This window comes from Lithobates pipiens, unplaced genomic scaffold (assembly GCF_037356315.1).
Source record: "Lithobates pipiens isolate NorthernLeopardFrog02 unplaced genomic scaffold, aLitPip1_a1.2 Scaffold_19, whole genome shotgun sequence".
NCBI lineage: Eukaryota > Metazoa > Chordata > Amphibia > Anura > Ranidae > Lithobates > Lithobates pipiens.
In genome coordinates, this window is record NW_027507764.1 from 244,955,752 (window position 1) to 244,977,492 (window position 21,741).

Sequence of the window (21,741 nt, forward strand, 5' to 3'; positions counted from 1 at the left end):
TAATAAAATAAATATAGTTCCATATAAAGTATAACTGGGACATCATTTCAAAAGCTCGACGCGTTTCGTGGGTGTCTCCCCACTCATCAGGAGCTGATGCGACCAAAAAATTCCTATGAAATAGAATAAAGAATAATATAATATACTAACCATATAAATAAAAATAAATTAATGGGGATTTAATGCGTGTAAATGGTTAGCCAGGGCAGACTCACCAATCCGGATGGAAAGTGCAGTGTGCGGCAGTGGGCGTAGGGTGGGCCATGGGCAAGATCCCTCCCCGGGAACTGAGGCGGCATAGACATGGATGCGATATCAGGCGAAACCAAAAAGATACAGCAGTGTTGAAGAGTATCAGATATGGAATGTGTGGCAATTGTTGAAAACAACATATCTAAAAACAAAATGTTAATAGTATGTATGATTAATGAAAATAATGTGATGGATCTTGCCCATGGCCCACCCTACGCCCACTGCCGCACACTGCACTTTCCATCCGGATTGGTGAGTCTGCCCTGGCTAACCATTTACACGCATTAAATCCCCATTAATTTATTTTTATTTATATGGTTAGTATATTATATTATTCTTTATTCTATTCCATAGGAATTTTTTGGTCGCATCAGCTCCTGATGAGTGGGGAGACACCCACGAAACGCGTCAAGCTTTTGAAATGATGTCCCAGTTATACTTTATATGGAACTATATTTATTTTATTATGAATTTACTTTTTTAACTATATACTAAATTTATTTTTGTTTTACATCTAGTGGATGCATATCTATTATGTGGATGTACTTGCTGATGTCGGTTTTGCTGTCATAGGCACTACCATGCCATATTACCCAATTATTTTATTTATTACTACTATGTGCTGCTATATGTGAATACTATATATCATGCTTCTACTGTACTTACGCCTATATACTTTATGAATTTGATCTTTATTATTTTTTATGATCTGTTACCGAACAATCAATAAAAAATTATATATATTTTTTCAATGTGGTTAAAACCTACCTCCATTATCCTAGTGCTTCATTTTAAAGTCCCAAACTCCCTCTATTACGTATAAAATGCCAAGATGGCACAAACCCCCCCCAAATGACCCCATTTTGGAAAGTAGATACCCCTAAATTTAGGGGTACACTAGTGAGACTAGGTAATAAATGGCGGGTGCCCTGAAACTATAAAAAAATAACTATCCAACCAGCGTCACCTGTAACAGTTATATGGTGATCACTGGTGAAAGGGTTAACTAGGGGGCAATCAGGGGGCTTTATGCGGTAGTATATGGGGGTCCCTGGCGCTATAAAAAGCTGCGGCGAACCTAAATACCTACCTGCCTAACTAGCGTCACCTGTGACACTAATACAGCGATCAGAAAAATGATCGCTTATTAGGCTGGGTTCACACTGGAGCGATGCAGGAAAGCCACGAATCCGCGGCGGGTTCCCGCATCGCATGCCTCCCGGCGGCAGTTCACACTGCCCTATGCGAACTGCTGGGAGTGTCAGTGAAATGTTAATGACACCCCCAGATCAGTTCGCATATCGCAGTGCGATCTGCAAACTCGGATCGCATGGTGTGAACACCCATGCGATCCGATTCTGCTGCGGACCAAAAAAAGGGTCCCGTGCGAATTTGCGGCGGGTGCGGCGCGAATTCAGCCATACTATCTGTATGGCTGAACTCGAATCGCACAGAGATCGGATGTGATTTGCACTGCAGTGCGGTGCGAATCACATTCGTTCTCATAAACCGCTGCAATGTGAACCCAGCCTTAGTGACACTGGCGACGGGGGGGTGATCACGGGGTTAAACCTTTATTGGGGGGGTTAGGGGGGTACATTAGAACTAAAGGGGGCTAACCCTAACTGCCCTAACAGTTATTACAGCCACAAATGACACCAATGCAAAAAAATGACATTGGTGTCACTGTGACTGGGGGGCAGGGGTAATTGGGGGGGTGATCGGGGGGGTGTGAGTGTGCCTGGCATGTTCTACTGTGTAGTGTCGTGTCGGTGCAACTCACCGATCCTCTCTCCTCGGTGTCGGAACGAAAAATACCGACACGGAGGAGAGATTACATCACTTCCTCTCCTGTGTTTACATTACAGGAGAGGAAGTGATGTCACGGAGCATTTCCATTCGTCGGGAGCGATCGCGAGGGGGTGGCCATGAATGAATGGCCGCCCCCTCATCCCGGATCGCTCCCGAACGAATACCGACCGCCGCAGGCACCCGGGGGGGGGGGGCCCGATCGGGCCCCCCACCCGCGGGAAGGCAGGGACGTACAGGTAAGCCAATATGCCTGCCCGTGCCATTCTGTCGACGTACATCGTCGTGCGGCGGTCGGCAAGTGGTTAAAAAACAAGACAGGAAGTGGTAGAGTGGTGTGGAGGAGTGGAGAAGACATGGTGGATGGTGTTTATTTTGGACTGCAGCAACTGAAGTGGACAGCAGTGTCCTGTTTGGAAGGCTCCTGGCAGGGGAAGCTACCTGCCATCAAGATCAAGCTCTGTTTTGATAAGGACAGCTATTCTGGACTTTGCAAGTCGGTGAGACTACAAACCCTTTTTTCCTTTTGTTTTTGGCTGCTGTAAAGCTATTTAAGTTAATAAACCCTTTGTTGTATGAAAAGCCTGTGTCCTGCGATCTACCTGGTCCCCCGAACATTACAATATATATATATATATATATATATATATATATATATATATATATATACACATACACACACACACACACACACACACACACACAACACCTAGGATGTGTGTGCGTGTGTACACATAGTATGTGTGTGTGTGTGTGTGTGTTTTTGTGTGTGTGTGTATATATATATATATATATATATTTATATATATATATATATATATATATATATATATATAATATACATACATACACACTAGGGATGCACCGAAATTTTGGCTGCCGAAACATACCGGCCGAAAATGCCCTTTTCTGCAATTTGCCGAAAGAGAAAAATGGCCGATAATGGAGCCGAAAATGCGACGTGGCCTGGGTGGGGGCGGGGCACCGTCCCTCGCCCCTGGTGCCACCCATCATGGGGGTATACTATAGCGCAGGAGAGCCACCGCCTGTTTGATCACAGAGCCGGGAACATCACAGCTTTCATTTCAATAGCTGTGTGTTCCTGGGCACGCCGCCACACACAGCCCCACCCCCTTGTCTGGGCACTTTGATAGACAGATCACCCGCAGGATTGGACAGATGATCTGTCTATCAAAGTGCCCGGACAAGGGGGAGGGGCTGTGTGTGATGGCGCAGCCGGGAACACACAGCTATTGAAATGAAAGCTGTGATGTTCCCGGCGCTGTTATTAAACAGGCGGCGGAGGCGGCTCTCTTCCCTGCACAGACTGGCTGCAAAATGGAACACCCTGGCTGCAATGGGGCACCCTGGCTGCAATGGGGCGCGCTGGCCTGCAATGGGGCACACTGGCTGCAATGGGGCACAGGCACACTGGCTGCAATGGGTGACGCTGGCCTGCAATGGGGGACACCTCCTGTACCCCAGTCTCTGACCATCTCCTGTACCATGTCCCCAGTCTGACCATCTTCTGTACCGTGTCCCCAGTCTCTGACCATCTCCTGTACCATGTCCCCTGTCTCTGACCATCTCCTGTACCGTGTCCCCCGTCTTTGACCATCTCCTGTACCATGTCCCCTGTCTCTGATCATCACCTGTACCGTGTCCCCCGTCTCTGACCATCTCCTGTACCATGTCCCCTGTCTCTGACCATCTCCTGTACCATGTACCCTGTCTCTGACCACCTCCTGTACCATGTGCCCTGTCACTGACCACCTCCTGTACCATGTCCCCAGTCTCTGACCACCTCCTGTACCATATCCCCAGTCTCTGACCATCTCCTGTACCATGTCTCCAGTCTCTGACCATCTCCTGTATAAAAATATTTTTTTAAAATATGTTTCGGTATCAGTGCTGTTTCGGTATCGGTTTCGGTTTTCGGCCTAGTGTATTTTTCATTTTCGGTATCGGTTTCGGCACCAAAAAACCCATTCGGTGCACCCCTAATACACACAATACACTCACTGCAGCTAACTGACTCGCCTCCTACCTGCTTTATCTAACTCAAATGAAATGACGCTGTCAATATCTCTCGCTCTCTCTCTATCAGCACGCCGGAACACACTACACAAGGCCGACTTCCAGGGGACCTTATACAGTGTGGGGCATGTACTAAACCCCCTGAGCCATAATTGGACGTCGCTGTGATTGGCCAAGCATGCGGGTTATAGTGCATGCTTGGCCAATTATCAGTTAGCAATGCACTGCGATGCCGCAGTGATTTATGGGCCATGACATGCCACTCGAATTTGGCACGAACGGCCCATAATGTTCACAATTCAATGAACGGTCGAACAACCTATGTTACAGTTGAACATGGATTTGACTCGAACTCGAAGCTCATCCCTAGTGGGAACTCATAAGGGGGAGCACAGAAGTCACCTGTCAAGCACTGTGAGCATCAAAAGTCACCTGCAAATATTGCTCAATAGCACATATTTGAAATGATGCACATATGTGACTCTAGCAACTGCTGAGATTTAGAAATTTTGTGGTTTTTGGTTTTGTTTTTTATGCGATTTTGTCGCATGTTTTCTGCAATTTTTCGTATTGGTTTTTGGTATATACATACATGGGAATTCACTTATTGATTTGTTTTGGATTTATGTTATAATTAATATTTTTTGTCATGTTAGCATTATCTTTTGGGATTTACTCACTTTTTAACATTGTTGGTTTATTACCAGGTACCAGACCAATCTGAGGACATAACGCCCTGTGGTATCCGTGAAGGGTTGGTTTTATGAGGAGGTCTTTTGACACTTCATTGACCCTACAGGATACAGGTGGTTTTCCTAGTGCTGGGATTTAGTATTATCTTTCTCACGTTTTTTATATTTTTTTCACAATTATATTGCGTCCTTACAGCCTTTAACTACTACAATACAGGGCACTTTCACCCCCTTCCTTCCCAGGCCAATTTTCAGCTTTCATCGCTCTAGCGCTTTCAATAAAAATTGCGCGGTCATGCTACACTGTACCCAAATGAAATGGTTATCATTTTGTTCGCATAAATAGAGCTTTATTTTGGTGTTATTTATTCACGACTCCGTTTTTTATTTTTTGCGATATAAGCGCAAAAAAAGCGGAAATTTGGAAAAAAAAACAATATTTTCTTTTTTCTATTTGAAAAGAAATCCAATAAAATCAAATTTTGTCATAAATTTAAGCCAAAATGTATTCTGCTGCATTTTTTTGGTAAAAAAATTCTGTTAAGTGTATAATAATTGGTTTGTGTGATCAGGGACATATGTACGCAAATGATCATGTACATATGTGTGCAGGTGATCACGTACATATGTGTGCAGATAATCATTGGGACATGTGATTTTAGTGGGACATATGTGGGGGACATGTTTTTATTATTGGGGACATGTGTTTTTATTTGGGGACATGTATGTTTTGGGGACATGTGTGTTTTGGGGACATATGTGGGGACTGTGTTTGTACTGTGTGGTGTGTTGTGTGTTGACACTAGACTGATGATCAGTGAGTAAAAAGCTGTAAAAAACAGCTCATACTCACTGATCATCAACCGGCTGCAGCGATCTGCTCTCCTCTCCTCAGCGATGACTTCCGTGTGAGGAGAGGAGAGCCGATTGCCTAGCAACCGGCTGTTTGTTTACATCACATGACGGCCGTGATTGGACACGGCCGTCATGTGATCAGGAGGGCCAATCACAGAGCCCTCCTGCCGATCTGAGATGTGCCGTGTCCGGGTGACACGAGCACATCGGGATCGCGCCGCTGCGCGGGCACGCGCGCGCGATCCCGCTACTTCTGAAGGACGTTCCTGAACGGCCTATCAGGAGTAGACGGCTCCCACCCGGCCGTATATATGCATTGGCCGGGTGGGAAGTGGTTAAAGAGTTAATTTCTAGATCGCTCTTCAATCTACAGGACGCCACTACACCCGACTTTACATTTTTATGATGTTTATTATGTTTTATCTTACTCTGTATAACTGTTACATATTTATTCAAATGTATTGCATTATACTATGTCCTGTATTTCAGATTGAAACCTTCTATAATGTGATTTGTTATTAATAAATACATTTATAAATGAACTGAATAAGGTATGCATTTAGTGACTTGCCTCATTTAAAGTCCCATTTTCTTTCATCCTTTTGTTATACGTCCTACTCCATGCGACGCAAGCCATGCCCCCCTACCCACTGCTTTTTCATTACCTTTAGAAAACCTAATAAGAAATACTACGGCGCCAATATTTTCTAATAGTTATGATTAACCACTTGACCACTGGGCACTTAAACACCCTTAATAACCAGACCAATTTTCAGCTTTTGGTGCTCTCACATTTTGAATGACAATTACTCAGTCATGCAACACTGTACCCATATGAAATTTTTGTCCTTTTTTTCACATAAATAGAGCTTTCTTTTGGTGATATTTAATCACCTCTCGTTTTTTTATTTTTTGTGCTATTAAAAAAAAAAAGACCGAAAATTCTGTAAAAAAATTAATTTTTCTTTGTTTCCGTTAGAAAATTTAGCAGATTAGTAATTTTTCTTCATACATTTTGGCCAAAATTTATACTACTACATATCTTTGGTAAAAATAAGTACAAATTGGTGGATATTATTTGGTCTTTGTGAAAGTTTTAGAGTCCACAAGCTATGGTGCCAATATCTGAAAATTGATCACGCCTGAAGTACTGATGGCCTATTTCAATTCTTGAGACCCTAACATGCCATAAAAGTACAAATACCCCCCAAATAACCCCTTTTTGGAAAGAAGACATTCCAAGGTATTTAGTAAGAGGCATGATGAGTTTTTTGAAGTTGTCATTTTTTCCCACAATTCTTTGCAAAATCAAGATTTTTTTTCCTTTTTTTTTTTTCCCCACAAATTGTCATATATTATCTGTTTATACACACAGCATATGCATACCACAAATTACGCCCCAAAACACATTCTGCTATTACTCCAGAGTACGGCGATACCACATGTGTGAGATTTTTACACAGCGTGGCCACATACAGAGGCCCAAAATGCAGGGAGCGCCATCAAGCGTTCTGGAGCACCCAGGACAATTCTGACATTTCTCTCCTGCATGTAAAAATCATCATTTATTTGCTAGAAAATTACATAGAACCCCAAAACATTATATACTTTTTTTTAGCAAAGACCCTAGAGAATACAATGGTGGTCGTTGCAAATTTTTATCTCACACGGTATTTGCGCAGCAATTTTCCGAACGCGTTTTTTTGGGGGGGAAAACTGTTTTGTGCTTAAAAAAAAACAAAAACAGTAAAGTTAGCCCAATTTTTGCATAAAGTGAAAGATGAAGTTATGCTGAGTAAATAGATATCGAACATGTCACTCTTCAAAATTGCACATGCCCGTGGAATGGCGCCAAACGTCGCTACTTAAAAATCCCCATAAGCGACGCTTTAAATTTTTTTTACTGGTTATATGTTTTGAGTTACAAAGGAGGTCTAGGGCTAGAATTATTGCTCTCGCTCTAACGTTAACGGCGATACCTCACATGTGTGGTTTGAACACCGTTTTCATATGTGGGCGGGGCTTATGTATGCGTTCGCTTCTGCATGCGAGCACATGGGGACATGGGCGCTTTAAATTATTTATTTATTTTTTATTGTTCATTTTACTTTATTTTAGTTTGAAATTTTTTTCCCCAAAAATAAATTTTTGATCACTTTTATTCCTATTACAAGGAATGTAAACATCCCTTGTAATAGGAATATGGGAAGACAGGTCCTCTTTACAGTGAGATCTGGGGGTCAATAAGACCCCACATCTCACCTCTAGGCTGGGAAGCCTGAAATAAAAAAATAAAAAAATAAAAGGATTCTGGCTTTGAATGTATTGGCGAGTTGGTATAAGCACCGGAGGGCAGTGGGGGGGGGGGGGGGGGGCGCGTCTATGGCTGGGTATTGCAGGGTATCACCGAGTATGGCTGGGTATTGCAGGGTATCTCCAAGTATGGCTGGGTATGGCAATTTATGGCGGGGTATTTCAGAGTATTGGCGGGGTATTTCAGAGTATTGGCGGGGTATTTCAGAGTTATTGGCGGGGTATTGCAGAGTTATTGGCGGGGTATTGCAGAGTTATTGGGGGGGTATTGCAGAGTATTGGGGGGGTATTGCAGAGTATTGGGGGGGTATTGCAGAGTATTGGGGGGGTATTGCAGAGTATTGGGGGGGTATTGCAGAGTATTAGCTGGTATTACAGAGTGTTGCCAGGGTATGGAGGGGTTAAATTCGGTGAGCAGCGGTGTGGGCACTGCAGATGCAGCCCACAGCGCTGCTGACACCGATCTCTTTCCCCTCCGCTGTACCGATCAGTACAGAGAGGGGGAGGGAGGATGTTATGACGCCGGTTTGTTTACAAGTGATCACTCCGTCATTTGATCCGTGACTGGACCCGGCGGTCACGGATACTCTCGTGTGCACGCCCCAGGGGGCGCGTGAGAGCAGAATTCTGGGAGGCCGTTAATTAACGGCCTCTCAGAGTTAAACGACTGCCCTGAAGCCGTTAATCAGCTATGGGCGGTTGTTAAGTGGTTAAAATGTATCTAAATCTAAAAATATCTTTTTATCTATCTTAGTCCTTTGATTATTTTCAATTAACATTAAATTATTTGACGAGGGGAAAACACTCTGTATAAAATGTTTATATAATGGTGTGTTTTATTAGTAGTTTGTAATAAATTAATGTTACTTTAATACATTTATACATTTCCTCTACTGTATACACCTTTTTTTAAACAGAATTGCCTAACATAGTCCCCTCTCTCCTTGAACATGATAGCCCCCTATCCTTCTGGCAGTGTCTTATTACTGTCTTTTTATGTAGCAGCTAGGGGAGGATCACATCCAAGATGGTGGTGCCCAGCAGCAGTCTAAGACCTTTTAGATGCTTACACATAGGAGCCTACCTGTAGATAACTTGCCTAAAATATGTTATAGTCTGGTTGAAAAAAGACACAAGTCCATCTAGTTCATCCATATAAAGGAGGAAAAATTTATCCAATCCTTTGTACACAATAGTATAACTACAATTGATCCAGAGGAATGCAAAAAAAAAAAATCCAAGCAAAGCATAATCCAATTAGCTCCAGAAGGGGAGATAATTTCTTCCTGATCTCCAAAGAGGCAATCTGGTATTTCCTGGATTAACTTTACATATAAATGTTAGTATCCATTTATATAATGTACAGTTAGAAAAGAATCCAGGCTTTTTTAAAGCAATCTATTGAGTTGGACAGCACCAGCTCTTGAGGGAGTCTATTCCACATTTTCACAGCTCTTACTGTGAAGAAACCGTTCCGTTAAATGCACATATATTCTTAACCACTTCAGCCCCGGAACCATTTTGCTGGCTTAAAGAGGAAGTAAACCCTGATGAGTTTACTTCCTCTTTCATTCCCTGCAAAGGCAAAGCATAATGGACTACTTTGCATCGCATAGTCCATTATGTATCACTTACCTGACACAGGAGCCAGCGAAGTCGCCGCTGTCCCCTGTAGTCCGCCGCATCCATCTTCTTGGTGGGGTCTCGCAGCTCCGCCGCTGTCATTCGGCGAAGCCGCGATGACATCACTCCCGCGCATGTGCACGGGAGCCGACACGCGCGGCAGCTCTGTCGTTGAGAATGCCGCGCTCAGTGCGCCTGCGCGCCGCTGTCTACGGCGCATGCGCCGTAGACAGCGGAGCCTGTTTTCGGCCAAATATCTCCTAAACCATATAGGTTTAGGAGATATTTCTTGGACCTACAGGTAAGCCTTAATCTAGGCTTATCTGTAGGTCAAAGTAGTTTGTAAGGGTTTACAACCACTTTAAGACCAGACCACTTTTTGCGATTCGGCACTGCATCGCTTTAACTGACAATTGCGCGGTCGTGCGACGTGGCTCCCAAACAAAATTGACGTCTTTTTTTTCCTACAAATAGAGCTTTCTTTTGGTGGTATTTGATCACCCCTGCGGTTTTTATTTTTTGTGCTATAAACAAAAATAAAGTGACAATTTTGAAAAAAAACGCATTCTTTTTTCATTTTTGTTATAATGAATATCCCCCAAAAATATAAAAAAAACATTTTTATCCCTCAGTTTAGGCCGATACATATTCTTCTACATATTTTTGGTAAAAAAAAAATCGCAATAAGCGATTGATTGGTTTGCACAAAAGTTATAGCGTTTACAAAATAGGGGATGGTTTTATGGCATTTTTATTCATTTATTTTTTTACTAGTAATGGCGGCGATCAGCGATTTTTATTGTGACTGCGACATTATGGCGGACACATCTGACATTTTTGACACATTTTTGGGACCATTGTCATTTATACAGCAATCACTGCTATACAAATGCAGTGATTTCTGTGTAAATGACACTGGCAGTGAAGGGGTTAACCAGTGGGTCGCAGTGTAGGGGTTAAGTGTTCCTAGGGGCATGTTACCAACTGTTGGGGGCTGGGCTTTCTTTTAGTGAACAGTGATCTCTGCTCCAATCACATGGAGCAGTGATCAGCGTCACTTGTTGCTAGGCAGAACTGGGAGATGCTGTTTACAACGGCATCTCCTAGTTGAGCCACCCCGTGAGACAATCGCGGGTATGCCCGCGGCAATCGAGTCCGCTGGACCCGCGAATGGACTCACGGGTGTCCCGACCGGCACCGACTGGCAGGGCGGCAAATTTACAGGTACGCCCATTTGCCTGCCCGTGCCATTCTGCCGACGTACATCGGCGTGCACCTGTCGGGAAGTAGTTAAAGGAGAATTGTAGCCAAAGTTCGTTTGGCTGTAATTCTCTAATGGACCACAGGAGTGCAATTCCTTTTGCATTCCTGTGACCCCGTTTTCAGCAGAGAGCGGGCTGAAGTCTGTGTTCTGTGTTCACAGACATCGGTTGAGGGTCAGCGTCATCACAACAATGGAAGTCGGGATCTGCCAGGTCCCAGGACCGACAACCAGCTCAGCCTCTCAACGAGCTGACAGTGACTGACAGTCAGCAGCTCTCTGCTTGGGGAGCTCTCAGAACCAAGCAATTGGTGATGTTCAATTGCTTGGTTCTCAGTACAGAGGCAGTAGGGGACAGATGCAGCACAGACTGATGCTGCATCCACCTAGTTAGTATTAAACTTCAAAAAAAGCTCAAAACCATAATTCTCTTTTAAAGGGAAAATCATTGTTAAAGACCTTGAACGAGCCACCATAGATTCAACTCTGGTGGGTATACCTTGGTCTCCTCTTCACAAATGCCCCACGGCGGTTACTCTACATTCTTTGGTTGGAATGACTTTTAAGATGGCCCACCTATGTCGATATTGGGGTTGTAAACGTTTTTGCCAGGTATGAAAGACTTAAAATTTCAATTCATTAGGAAACAGAATATTTTCCGACTCATTCATTTTGCGGCGGACTATAGGCTTCTATCCAGTTGTGTCATTAAGAAACAATTCCAACACGAGCTTGACTTTTTCAGACGTGCAATATCATATGCTCACCTTAGGTCACTGCCAACAGATGACCAAACCGTAAGCTAGCTCAACAGATCTGCATGGCACGGAGAGCAGCTCCCCCATTCACTCTCACACTTTTTTTTTATGCTCTCTTAACGGACCAAGTAAGGGTTTCTGAGCTTACCTTTTTACAACAATGGGAAAATGACCTTCAAACTACGTTCTCCCAGCCTCAGAAAGACAGGATAGTACTCTGTTTACAAGTCCTATTTAGCTAGTAGATACCAAGAGGGAGGTTATAAACTTCTCACAAGATGGTATAGAACGCCAGCTAATTGCAGGTTCCAAACACGTGTTGGCGCTGCGGGGAGGTTATGGGGACCCTTCTACATACTTTTTGTGAATGCCCAAAATTAAACAGTTTTTGGACTGCGTTGGAATCTACTATTAAAAAAGCTGACTGGAGTTTCCATTGGTAGGAACCCGGCAACATACTTATTGAATGACACCCCAATGTCCACCAAGGAATTTAAGAACTCTCAACTTTGCTGAGACATCGGCCGACGACCGCTAGGGCCTGTATTCCAGCATTGAAGAAAATACAAGCCCCCCTACAATCTCTCATTGAAAGACGAGAGTCACAGACATCCAGGTAATGGAGAATCTTGCCATTGTCCTTAAGGAGCAAACAGAAAAATACTGGAAGACCAGGACACCTTATTTTTTTATTTTATTTTTAATCAATGTTTATTAAGGAATAGAAGCATATACAACGCAACATGGTGACCAGTGTTTGGGACAACACATGTGACATTTACATTTATAATATTTGTAGGCAATAGCTGAAGCTTAGAAGCCATAACTCCAAAAGCGGATCAAGTTTGCATCCTACATTTGGATCACTAAGATCCACCAGCTACTCATAGCCTTAAGGAGTATCCCAGCTGGAACTCTCAAAACGAATGTGTCAAAAGTATACCCTCTTCTCTAATTTAAGAAAGAGATTGCAAGAAACAAAAAAGAGAATAAAGCGTACAAACGAGAGTTCTTTTTGAAGATCCAATTCCCAGTTGCGTAGAAATATAGGGGTTCTGGTAGAGGCAACGGACAACAATGCGTGATAAAAATAAGAAATGGGTTTCTCTGTTGCATGGACGTGGGAGAAAGCGGCCTCCAAAGGTGTCAGCTCAGTGAGGGAGCGTAAGGGCTGTGGAAGCGAATTGACAAAAGCCACCAATTGGCAATGTTTCCAGTGGTCCATATAGGAAATGGTAGAGTCACATACTATGGCAGAGAGTGGTAAAATATCAGAGGGGCCGGCGACCTGATGCAGTTGAGTTTTAGTTCCCAGATGCCAGGAGTGAATTTGGAGATCCATGTTACTTGGCGGAAAATAGTTATGTCCCGTCAAGGGCATCAAAGGTGAGTTATATGGCCACCCCTGAGTCCTACACAGGGAGTCCCATACCGTAAGAGATGAACGTTTCAACGGTGACGTATTAAATGATAGAGCTCTATATTTCCTCGGTATCCACATCTGTATAGAGAGTTCGGTGCCACTGAGTTCTGTCTCCAAGGTAACCCACAATTTGGTGTTTTTACAGTATTTCCAATCTGAGAGCCTGGCCAATACAATGGAGCGAAAGTATAGCCTGAAATCCGGAAGTGCTAGGCCTCCATCCTGTTTGAGTCTTATGAGTAAGGATCTAGGGAGTCTGGGTTTCCTCCTATTCCAAACATATCTATATACTATGGAGTTCAGTATCGTAAAGAAACCTCCCGGTATCCCAAACGGGATCATCTGAAGCATGAAAAGCACCCTAGGCAGCAGATTCATTTTGACCATCCCAATTCTCCCCATCCAGGAGTGGCTCAGCTGGGACCATTTCTGAATGTCTGATCTAAGTGTGTTGCGATGGGTTAAGAAATTTGCACGGAAGAGAGTCAGCAGGTTGGATGTAAGATAAATACCTAAATATTTCATATGTCTTGTCTGCCAATTAAAGGGGAAAGTCTGTCTCAAGTGTGTCGCAGAGGGTGTGGGGATCGATATATTTAATATTTCTGATTTGGACATGTTAATTTTAAAGTTGGAGACCATACCGTAAGCTGAGAATTCGGACATAAGATTTGGAAGTGTAATTAGGGGTTGTTGTACATAGAATAATATATCGTCCGCATATGCTGCGTATTTATGTTCCGTCTTGCCTACTCTTATGCCATGTATATTCGGGTTTCGTCTAACAATGGAGAGGAAGGGTTCTAAGGAGAGTGCAAATAAAATTGGAGAGAATGGGCAACCCTGGCGCATGAAATAATGTAGGGTGAAGGGGTCACTTAGAGTTCCGTTAATACGCAATTGAACAGTAGGCTGATGATATAGCGCCAAGATTTGGGATCGTAGGGAAGGGCCGATTCCGAGGTGGGACAATGTCGCCATAAGGTACTCCCAGTCCACCCTGTCAAAGGCTTTTCAGCATCAATGGAAAGTAACAGAGTGGACTGGGTGGTCCGTCGCACGTACGCCATCAGGGAAAAGATACGTAGGAAGTTATCCCATGCCTCTCTTCTCGGGATGAATCCCGTTTGGTCCCTCGATATTCACTGCGGGATCAGGGGTAGCAATCTGTTCACAATAGCTTTAGCATAAATTTTGGAGTCAATGTTCAATAACGAGATAGAACAATAACTTGCACAGTCACTAGAGTCTTTCCCTGCTTTGGGGATAACCATTGTATGAGCATGGATAGTCTCACATTAGCATAGTTAGTCAAGTGGGGAACCAGTACGTCAGCATAGGAGCGGTAGTAGGCCACCGTAAAGCCATCAGGCCCCGGCGCCTTGTCATTAGCCATGCCTTTTAGGGCGCCAAGGAGCTCTGCAGGAGTGAACTCGCCCTCCAAGGAAGCTAAGGTTTCTGAGGGGAGTTTTGGGAGATCAGCTCGGGCCAAGTAGTCCCGGATGAGTTTCAACTTGACTTCCCTGTCTATATCAGCCTGGTGAACATGGTAGAGACGCCGGTAAAACTCCCTGAATTCTTTGGCTATGTGTGGGGTGTCGAACGCCATATTCCCTGGGGGGGGGGTTTAATTTTTGCAATGAATGCGGCTGCCTTCCGTTGTTTCACAGAGTTGGCTAACAGTCTACTGGGCCTATCTCCCCATTCATAAAATCCTTGGGAAACTAGCCGAGAACGTGGTTTCTGATCCAGATGCAGGAGGTATTTCAGTGCCTCCCTTTTTTCAGTTAGGGCGTGGAAAAGGGTCGAGATTTGATTCATTTTGTGTTGTTGCTCTAAGTGTTTAATTTCCTGAAGTAGGTTAGTCTGGTCAAATATGCGTTCCTTCTTTTTCCTGGCTCCCACCTCCATGAGCTTACCTTTAATAAATGCTTTGTGGGCCTCCCATAATGTGCCCGGGGAGATTTCGGGACTTAAATTATTCCTAAAGTAAAGTTCTAATTCCTCTATAATTTTCCTGTCTAATTCCTCAGAGATAAGTTCCTCATTCAACTTCCAATTAGTGGGTTTAAGGGGCAGTGACTCTACTTTAATAGTGAGTGAAATTGGCGCGTGATCTGATAGGAGGGAAGTTTCTATGCCTGATCTCACTAGTAACGTTAAATGTTGCTGGTCAATGAAACCTAAATCAATTCTAGAATACGTCTGGTGTACCGAGGAATAGTGGGTGAAATCTCGCTCCCGTGGGTGCATGATCCTCCAGGCATCCATCAGCTGTGACTCGTGGAACTGTGTACGGATAAACTTCAACCGCTTATAGGATAAAGTAGAGCCACCCCTAGAGGTGTCTAGAGTAGGCTCCAGAGGAACATTAAAATCATCCGCGAGGAGCACGCACCCACTGGCAAAACCCCGCAATGAGTTAAGTGTAGAAGCAATAAAACCCGCCTGGTCCCGATTGGGAGAATAGAGAGTAGCCAGGGTACATGGCATGCTGCCCAAGGTTCCCCTCAGAAACAGAAAGCGGCCAGCTGGATCACTTAGCATAGACTCCAGTGTGAACGCGGTTCTCCTGCGCAGCCCAATGGCCACCCCTTAGCTTTAGAAATGTCGGAAAGGCTATAATACCACATGGGGTATTTAGGAGAGCGTAATCTGACCAAGGTCGTGTGGGTAAGGTGGGCCTCTTGGAGGAAAACCACGTCTCCCTGTAAGCGGTCCAGCTCTCTGTACAGATTGTGTCTTTTCCCTGGGGCATGCAGACCCCTGATATTAAAAGATAGAAGATTCACCGTGGCCATGAAATTTCGAGGAGAGGAACTGCGCACACCACCATATCACTGACACAAAGCCAAGGTGGACAGGGCCTACATGGGTGAGGGGGGGGTGGGAGGGGGGTACAGGTGAAGACAGGAAGAGGGAGGGAGACAAGAAGGGGAAAAAGCAAAGAGGAGCAGGGAAAGAAGAACGAAATATCAGAAGAGAAAGGAAAAAACATAAACGCCATAGAAAAAGCCGCTCGGAGACAGCTATTGGTGCAAGAACAGGCTGAACGTCCGACCCAGCGCCCCCATATCCACCGCCCCCATACAGGGCGAGGGCACAGGGACACCTCACCAAACGACGCCTGCTAGGAAAGAGGGAGGCAGAGCTCGGGCATCCGGACGCAAACCACGCCATGGGGGTCTGAGCAACGTCCCAATGGCCCAGCGCGGGCACCGCACATGAACTCACAGCATCTTGGTGGGAGTAAAAAGAGAAAGGCATAAAACAGGACATAACCCAATAACAATAAACAAAACCATGAGAAGCAAGAAAAAAGAACAGTGTCCGTCCAGGAGCATGGGCTCCTTGTTAGTCCTGCAGAATCAGCAGGAGGCAACCCACCCCCCGTTCGTAGGGCGGATTAATCAAGGCAACAATCAAGGCCTGTTATGGGTTTTGGGGTAGGGAGAGTGTGGAGCTCTTAACAGGTATTGTCCCCAAAAATAAAATAAGTCAGCAAAGTGATCCCGTATAAAGAGCTCTACAGGGGGTATAGTTGCAGTAACCGAGGATCCCTCTCCAGCCGGAGAAGGAGGTCGCTGCGCTGGCATGGCTCCTCCAGGTTTCAAGTTTGGTGCTCTGAGGTTCCCGGGGAGGAGACGTGTTGTTTACGTGCCACTCGCTGCCATTTTCGGTCGGAGCAAAGGTGGGATGTCATCTTGCCAGCCAGGAAGTTCTGGGACAGAGACATTCAAGTCCTGACAAAATTTTACTAGGTCCTCCGGGAATCGGAGGACCGCAGTTTTGCCGTTTGCAGTGGCGATCAGGGCCGCTGGGAAGCCCCATCTTTATTTAATGGATGCCGCTCGTAGCAATTCCGTAAGGGGACGCAGGGCCCTGCATCTGTCCAGAATCTCACTTGCCAGGTTGGGGAAAAAGGACAGCGCTGCTCCATCAAAGTCGAATGGTGTGGCGTCTCTGGCTTTCTGCATTATCATCTCCTTATTTGGGTAATGATGTACTCTGCAAATTACATCACGTGGAGTGTCAGTAGCGAGGCTGCAGGGGTGAAGGGCCCTGTGCAACCAGTCAATTTTCAGGGGGGCATTCGCCACCCGGCCAAGGAGTCCGTTAAAAATGCCCCTGACAGACGGTAGTAGGTCATCGTCCCTGGTCGCCTCTGGGAGGCCTCCAATCATGATATTGTTGCGCCTATTGCGGTTCTCCTGGTCCTCTATTTTATAGATGGCCATCTGATGAGCAATTGCAAGCTGGCGGGTGGTCGTCTGCAGTGTCCGAATAGCGCTCGCATGGTGGTCTAAGTGCTGTTCAGATTCCTCCACTCGTAGCAACACCTGGGACAGGTCAGAGCGGACCGCAGAGAGCTCTTAATGACTCGTTCAAGATTTAGCAGCCAGGTCAGACTTGGTCACCCACCCTAGTCGCAGCTCCGGCAGGTCCAATCAAGCCGTAGTCTCCTTCCGAGTCGACCGAGGAGTCAGGCGAGCGTGGTCTGCCTATCTCGGGAGGCGGGGCTTGTCTCCAACAATGCGCCGCGTGGCGAGCGGCCTAGGCCGTCCTGCTCCTCTGTATCCTTGGGTTCTGTGGAGAGAAATCTCTTAATCGACCCCGTTGAGGCACCCTTCTTGGGCAGGGGCTTGCCCGTCTTCCTCCCCATCTTCAGGTAGAGTGGCTGTGAGGGTAGCGTAGTGATAGAAGGTACAATTGCCGTGGCGGCACCGGAGCTCACGGAAAGCACTTCTGCTCTAGTGCATTGCCAAAACCACGCCCCCTGGACCCCTTATTTTATCTATAAAGACCAGACGCTGTTGGCCTCCCAACCAATGAAGCACCCAGTGGATAAAGAATAAAAAATAAAACGCTGTTAATTACTTAAGGACCGCCTCACGCCGATATATATGTCGGCAGAATGGCACGGCTGGGCACAAGCACGTACAGCTATGTTGCCCGTTAAGTGCCCAGCCGCGGGCCGTGCGTGCCGCCACCGCACTCGTGACCCAGTCCTGAGCTCCGTGACCGCAGGATCCGTGGACAAACCTCTCCTCGTGCTTCCTAGGGAGCCTGTCGCTGATCGTCTGTTCCCTGTCATAGTGAAAGACGATCAGTGAAGTCACACGCCAAGCCACTCCCCCTACAGTAAAAAAATAAAAACACAAACTTAACCCCTACACTGCCAGTGTCATTTTTACAGTAATCGGCCCATTTTTTTTTTTTTTTTATAATTGTAATTTTTATTAATTTTCAAAGCAAAGACAATACACTTGTGCATTGGAAAATTCAGTAAATAGAGAAAAATATAGATCATGGTGAAAAACATTAGTTACAACAGACAGAGAAGAATGTCCACAAACGCAGGCACAAAGGTGAACTGCGTATCCATATCTCGTACTGTAAATAACAAACAGTTTATATAAATCAAACAAACTATTCCATTCAACAAGAGGCCGGTGGCAAAAAGAAAAAGGCAAAACAACCGAACATTCACATGGTCAGCATAGTAAGTCCCCGGGAGGGGGGCGGGACAAGTTACCCTGAGGAATGGATAGGGAAAGGAGGGGATGGTAGCCATTAACAAAGTGCCCCGATCGGTAGCTATCGTCAGATGGATGTACCGGCAGGGGGGGCCCATATGCCGATCGATCCCAGGGTTCCCACACTTTATTGAACTGGGGAACTAAATCATGTACCGAGGCTGTCAGATATTCCATTCTCCTAATTTCAGACACCAGTTGGAGTAATCTAGGCCAGGGGGGAGTTGCACTGGACAGCCAACACAGTGGGACAAGCCTCTTAGCAGCAAGTAAAATGTAGGAAACCAGTCGATTGGTGTTTTTAGGTATACCTGGTATAGGGAGACCCAGCAAACAATGTAGGGGGTCGATCGTATTTGTGGATGACATCGGGGGTCTTATACCAAAACATAAGGATTTTTATTGCTGTTTCTCTTTGCGTGACACACTTGCAGGATTTGAAAGTAGAGGACCAAATCCTATACCATGTCTACAGGGAGATAGGTTTGTCCAACAACTGAGACCATCTACTCATATATAGATGTGTAAGTTCGTTTAAAGGAGTCGACTCATGGAGGATTCGGTGAATAGAGGAAATTAAATTAAGTTGATGTGGGCCTTGAGCGCAGAGATGCTCAAAAGCTGTGGGGAGTGTCAAGGGTTAAAGTCGGAGACCTAGAGCTAAAGAAGTGTCTCACCTGTCATGACGTCACTTCCCGTTTACTCGGCTGCCAATGGCGCCGGTTTAAAAAAAAATATACGGTGTTCAGAATCGCAGTTTTTGGCGATCAGAATACATTGAAGTGTAAAGGAGGGGTGGGGGGTCTTTTAGACCCCCTGATCCCTCCATAAAGAGTACCTGTCACCACCTATTACTGTCACAAGGGATGTTTACATTCCTTGTGACAGCAATAAAAATGATCAAAATTTTTATTTTTATTTTTTTAAACAATTTAGTCATTTTAAAATAAAAAAAAAAAAAACGTTTAAAACGCTCGCCGTCCCCGCGAGCTCGCGAAACAAAGAAAACGCATACGGAAGTCGCGCCCGCGTATGTAAATGGTGTTCAAATCGCACATGTGAGGTCCTCCTCTGTAACACTAACCTGGTAACCGTAAACATTTTTTAAAGCGTCGCCTATTGAGATTTTTAGGTACCGTACTTTGTCGTCAATCCACAAGTGCGTGCGATTATAAAGTGTGACATGTTTGGTATCTATTTACTCGGCGTAACATTATCTTTCACATTATGCAAAAAAATTGGCTAATTTTACAGTTTTTTTTTTTTTTTTAATTCATGAAAGTGTCCCTTTTCCCAAAAAGTTGCGTTTAAAACACCGCTGCGCAAATACCGTGTGACATAAAATATTGCAACAATCGCCGTTTTATTCTCTAGAGTCTCTGCTAAAAAAATATATATAATGTTTGGGGGTTCCAAGTAATTTTCTAACAAAAAATATGGATTTTAACTTGTAAACACCAAATTCCGAAAATAGGCTTAGTCATGAAAGGGTTAAAGAAGACATTTGTGAGGGGGGGGGCAGGCCGAGGAGAGGGAGTACTTTTTGTTAGACTTTTGCCACAAGTCCAAAGTGAAGGACATTGGGGCCGTACATTGACGTCTAAGGGTAGGTGGTAGTGGGGATGGGGCGCCCCAGATCAGGGAGCATGGGTGAACAGGATACAGGACCCCCTTCTCAATAGCAGCCAACTGACTCTTGGCATTAAGAGAGGACCAGGTAGCAATAATTCGTAAATGGGTAGCATGATAATATTTCACAACATCCGGAGCACCCAACCCCCCCGACCCGTAGGTGCAAACACCACTGAGCTGGCAAAGCGATGAGACCTGTCAGCCCATATAAATTTTAGGAAACGTCGTCTGAGAAGTTTAAGCTGTGGGGTTGGAATGGCAACTGGCAGTGTCTCAAAGTGGTAGAGCAGTCTGGGCAAGACTGACAGTTTAAGGACGTTGATCAGGGATAAAGGGTATTTAGACCAGGTCAGTAGTGAATTATTTATATCCTGAAACAGGGCAGGAAAGTTTGCACGGAACAGGTGGGAGTAAGAAGGGGTCAGAAAAACCCCCAGGTATTTGAGTGAATCACTGCACCATCTATAGGGATAAGATTCTTTTAGTCTAGAGAGTTGTGTGGCAGGGATAATCGGCCCATTTTTAATCGCACCGATCGCTGTATTAATGCCAATGGTCCCAAAAATGTGTCAGAATTGTCCGACGTGTCCGCCATAATGTCGCAGTCACATTAAAATCACTGATCACCGCCATTACTAGTAAAAAATAAATAAAAATTCCATAAAGCTATCCCCTATTTTGTAAACGCTATAACTTTTGCGCAAACCAATCAATAAAAACTTATTGCAATATTTTTTTTTTTTTTTACCAAAAGTATGTAGAAGAATACGTATTGGTCTAAACTGAGGAAAAAATGTTTTTTATTTTTGGGGGATATTTATTATAACAAAGAGTAAAAAATATTGCATTTTTTTCAAAATTGTCGCTCTATTTTTGTTTATAGCGCAAAAAAAAACACAGAGGGGATCAACTACCACCAAAAGAAAGCTCTATTTGTGTGAAAAGAAAGGATGCCAATTTTGTTTGGTAGCCACTTCACATGACCGCACAATTGTCAGTTAAAGCGACGCAGTGCCGAATCGCATATTGGTCCGAGGCTTAAGTGTTTAACCACTTCAGCCCCGGACCAATAAACACCCTAAGGACCAGAGGTCTTTTTACAATTTCGCACTGCGCTGCTTTAACTGGTAATTGCGCGGTCATGCAATATTGCACCCAAACGAAATTTGCGTCCTTTTCTTCCCACAAATAGAGCTTTCTTTTGATGGTATTTGATTGCCTCTGCAATTTTTATTTTTTGCGATATAAATGGAAAAAGACCGAAAATTTTGAGAAAAAATGATATTTTCTACTTTTTGTTGTAAGAAAAATCGAATAAACTCAATTTTAGTCATACATTTAGGGCAAAATTTATTCAGCCACATGTCTTTAGTAAAAAAAAATGTCAATAAGCGTATATTTATTGGTTTGCGCAAAAGTTATAGCGTCTACAAACTAGAGTACATTTTCTTGAATTTACACAGCTTTTAATTTACGACTGCCTATCTCATTTCTTGAGGTGCTAAAATGGCAGGGCAGTACAACCCCCCCCCCCCCCAAATGACCCCAT

General features: G+C 44.5%; 1 protein-coding gene and 1 long non-coding RNA gene across 3 annotated transcripts in view; both read left to right on the top strand.

Moving 5' to 3' along the window:
* Positions 1-21,741, top strand: part of EXOC3 (exocyst complex component 3) — a 344,012-nt gene that overhangs the window by 151,341 nt on the left and 170,930 nt on the right. The window lies entirely within an intron of this gene.
* LOC143998270 (uncharacterized) lies at positions 405-995 on the top strand. The gene is made up of 2 exons (XR_013277814.1): positions 405-504; positions 607-995. It is a non-coding gene; the product is annotated as an uncharacterized LOC143998270 (long non-coding RNA).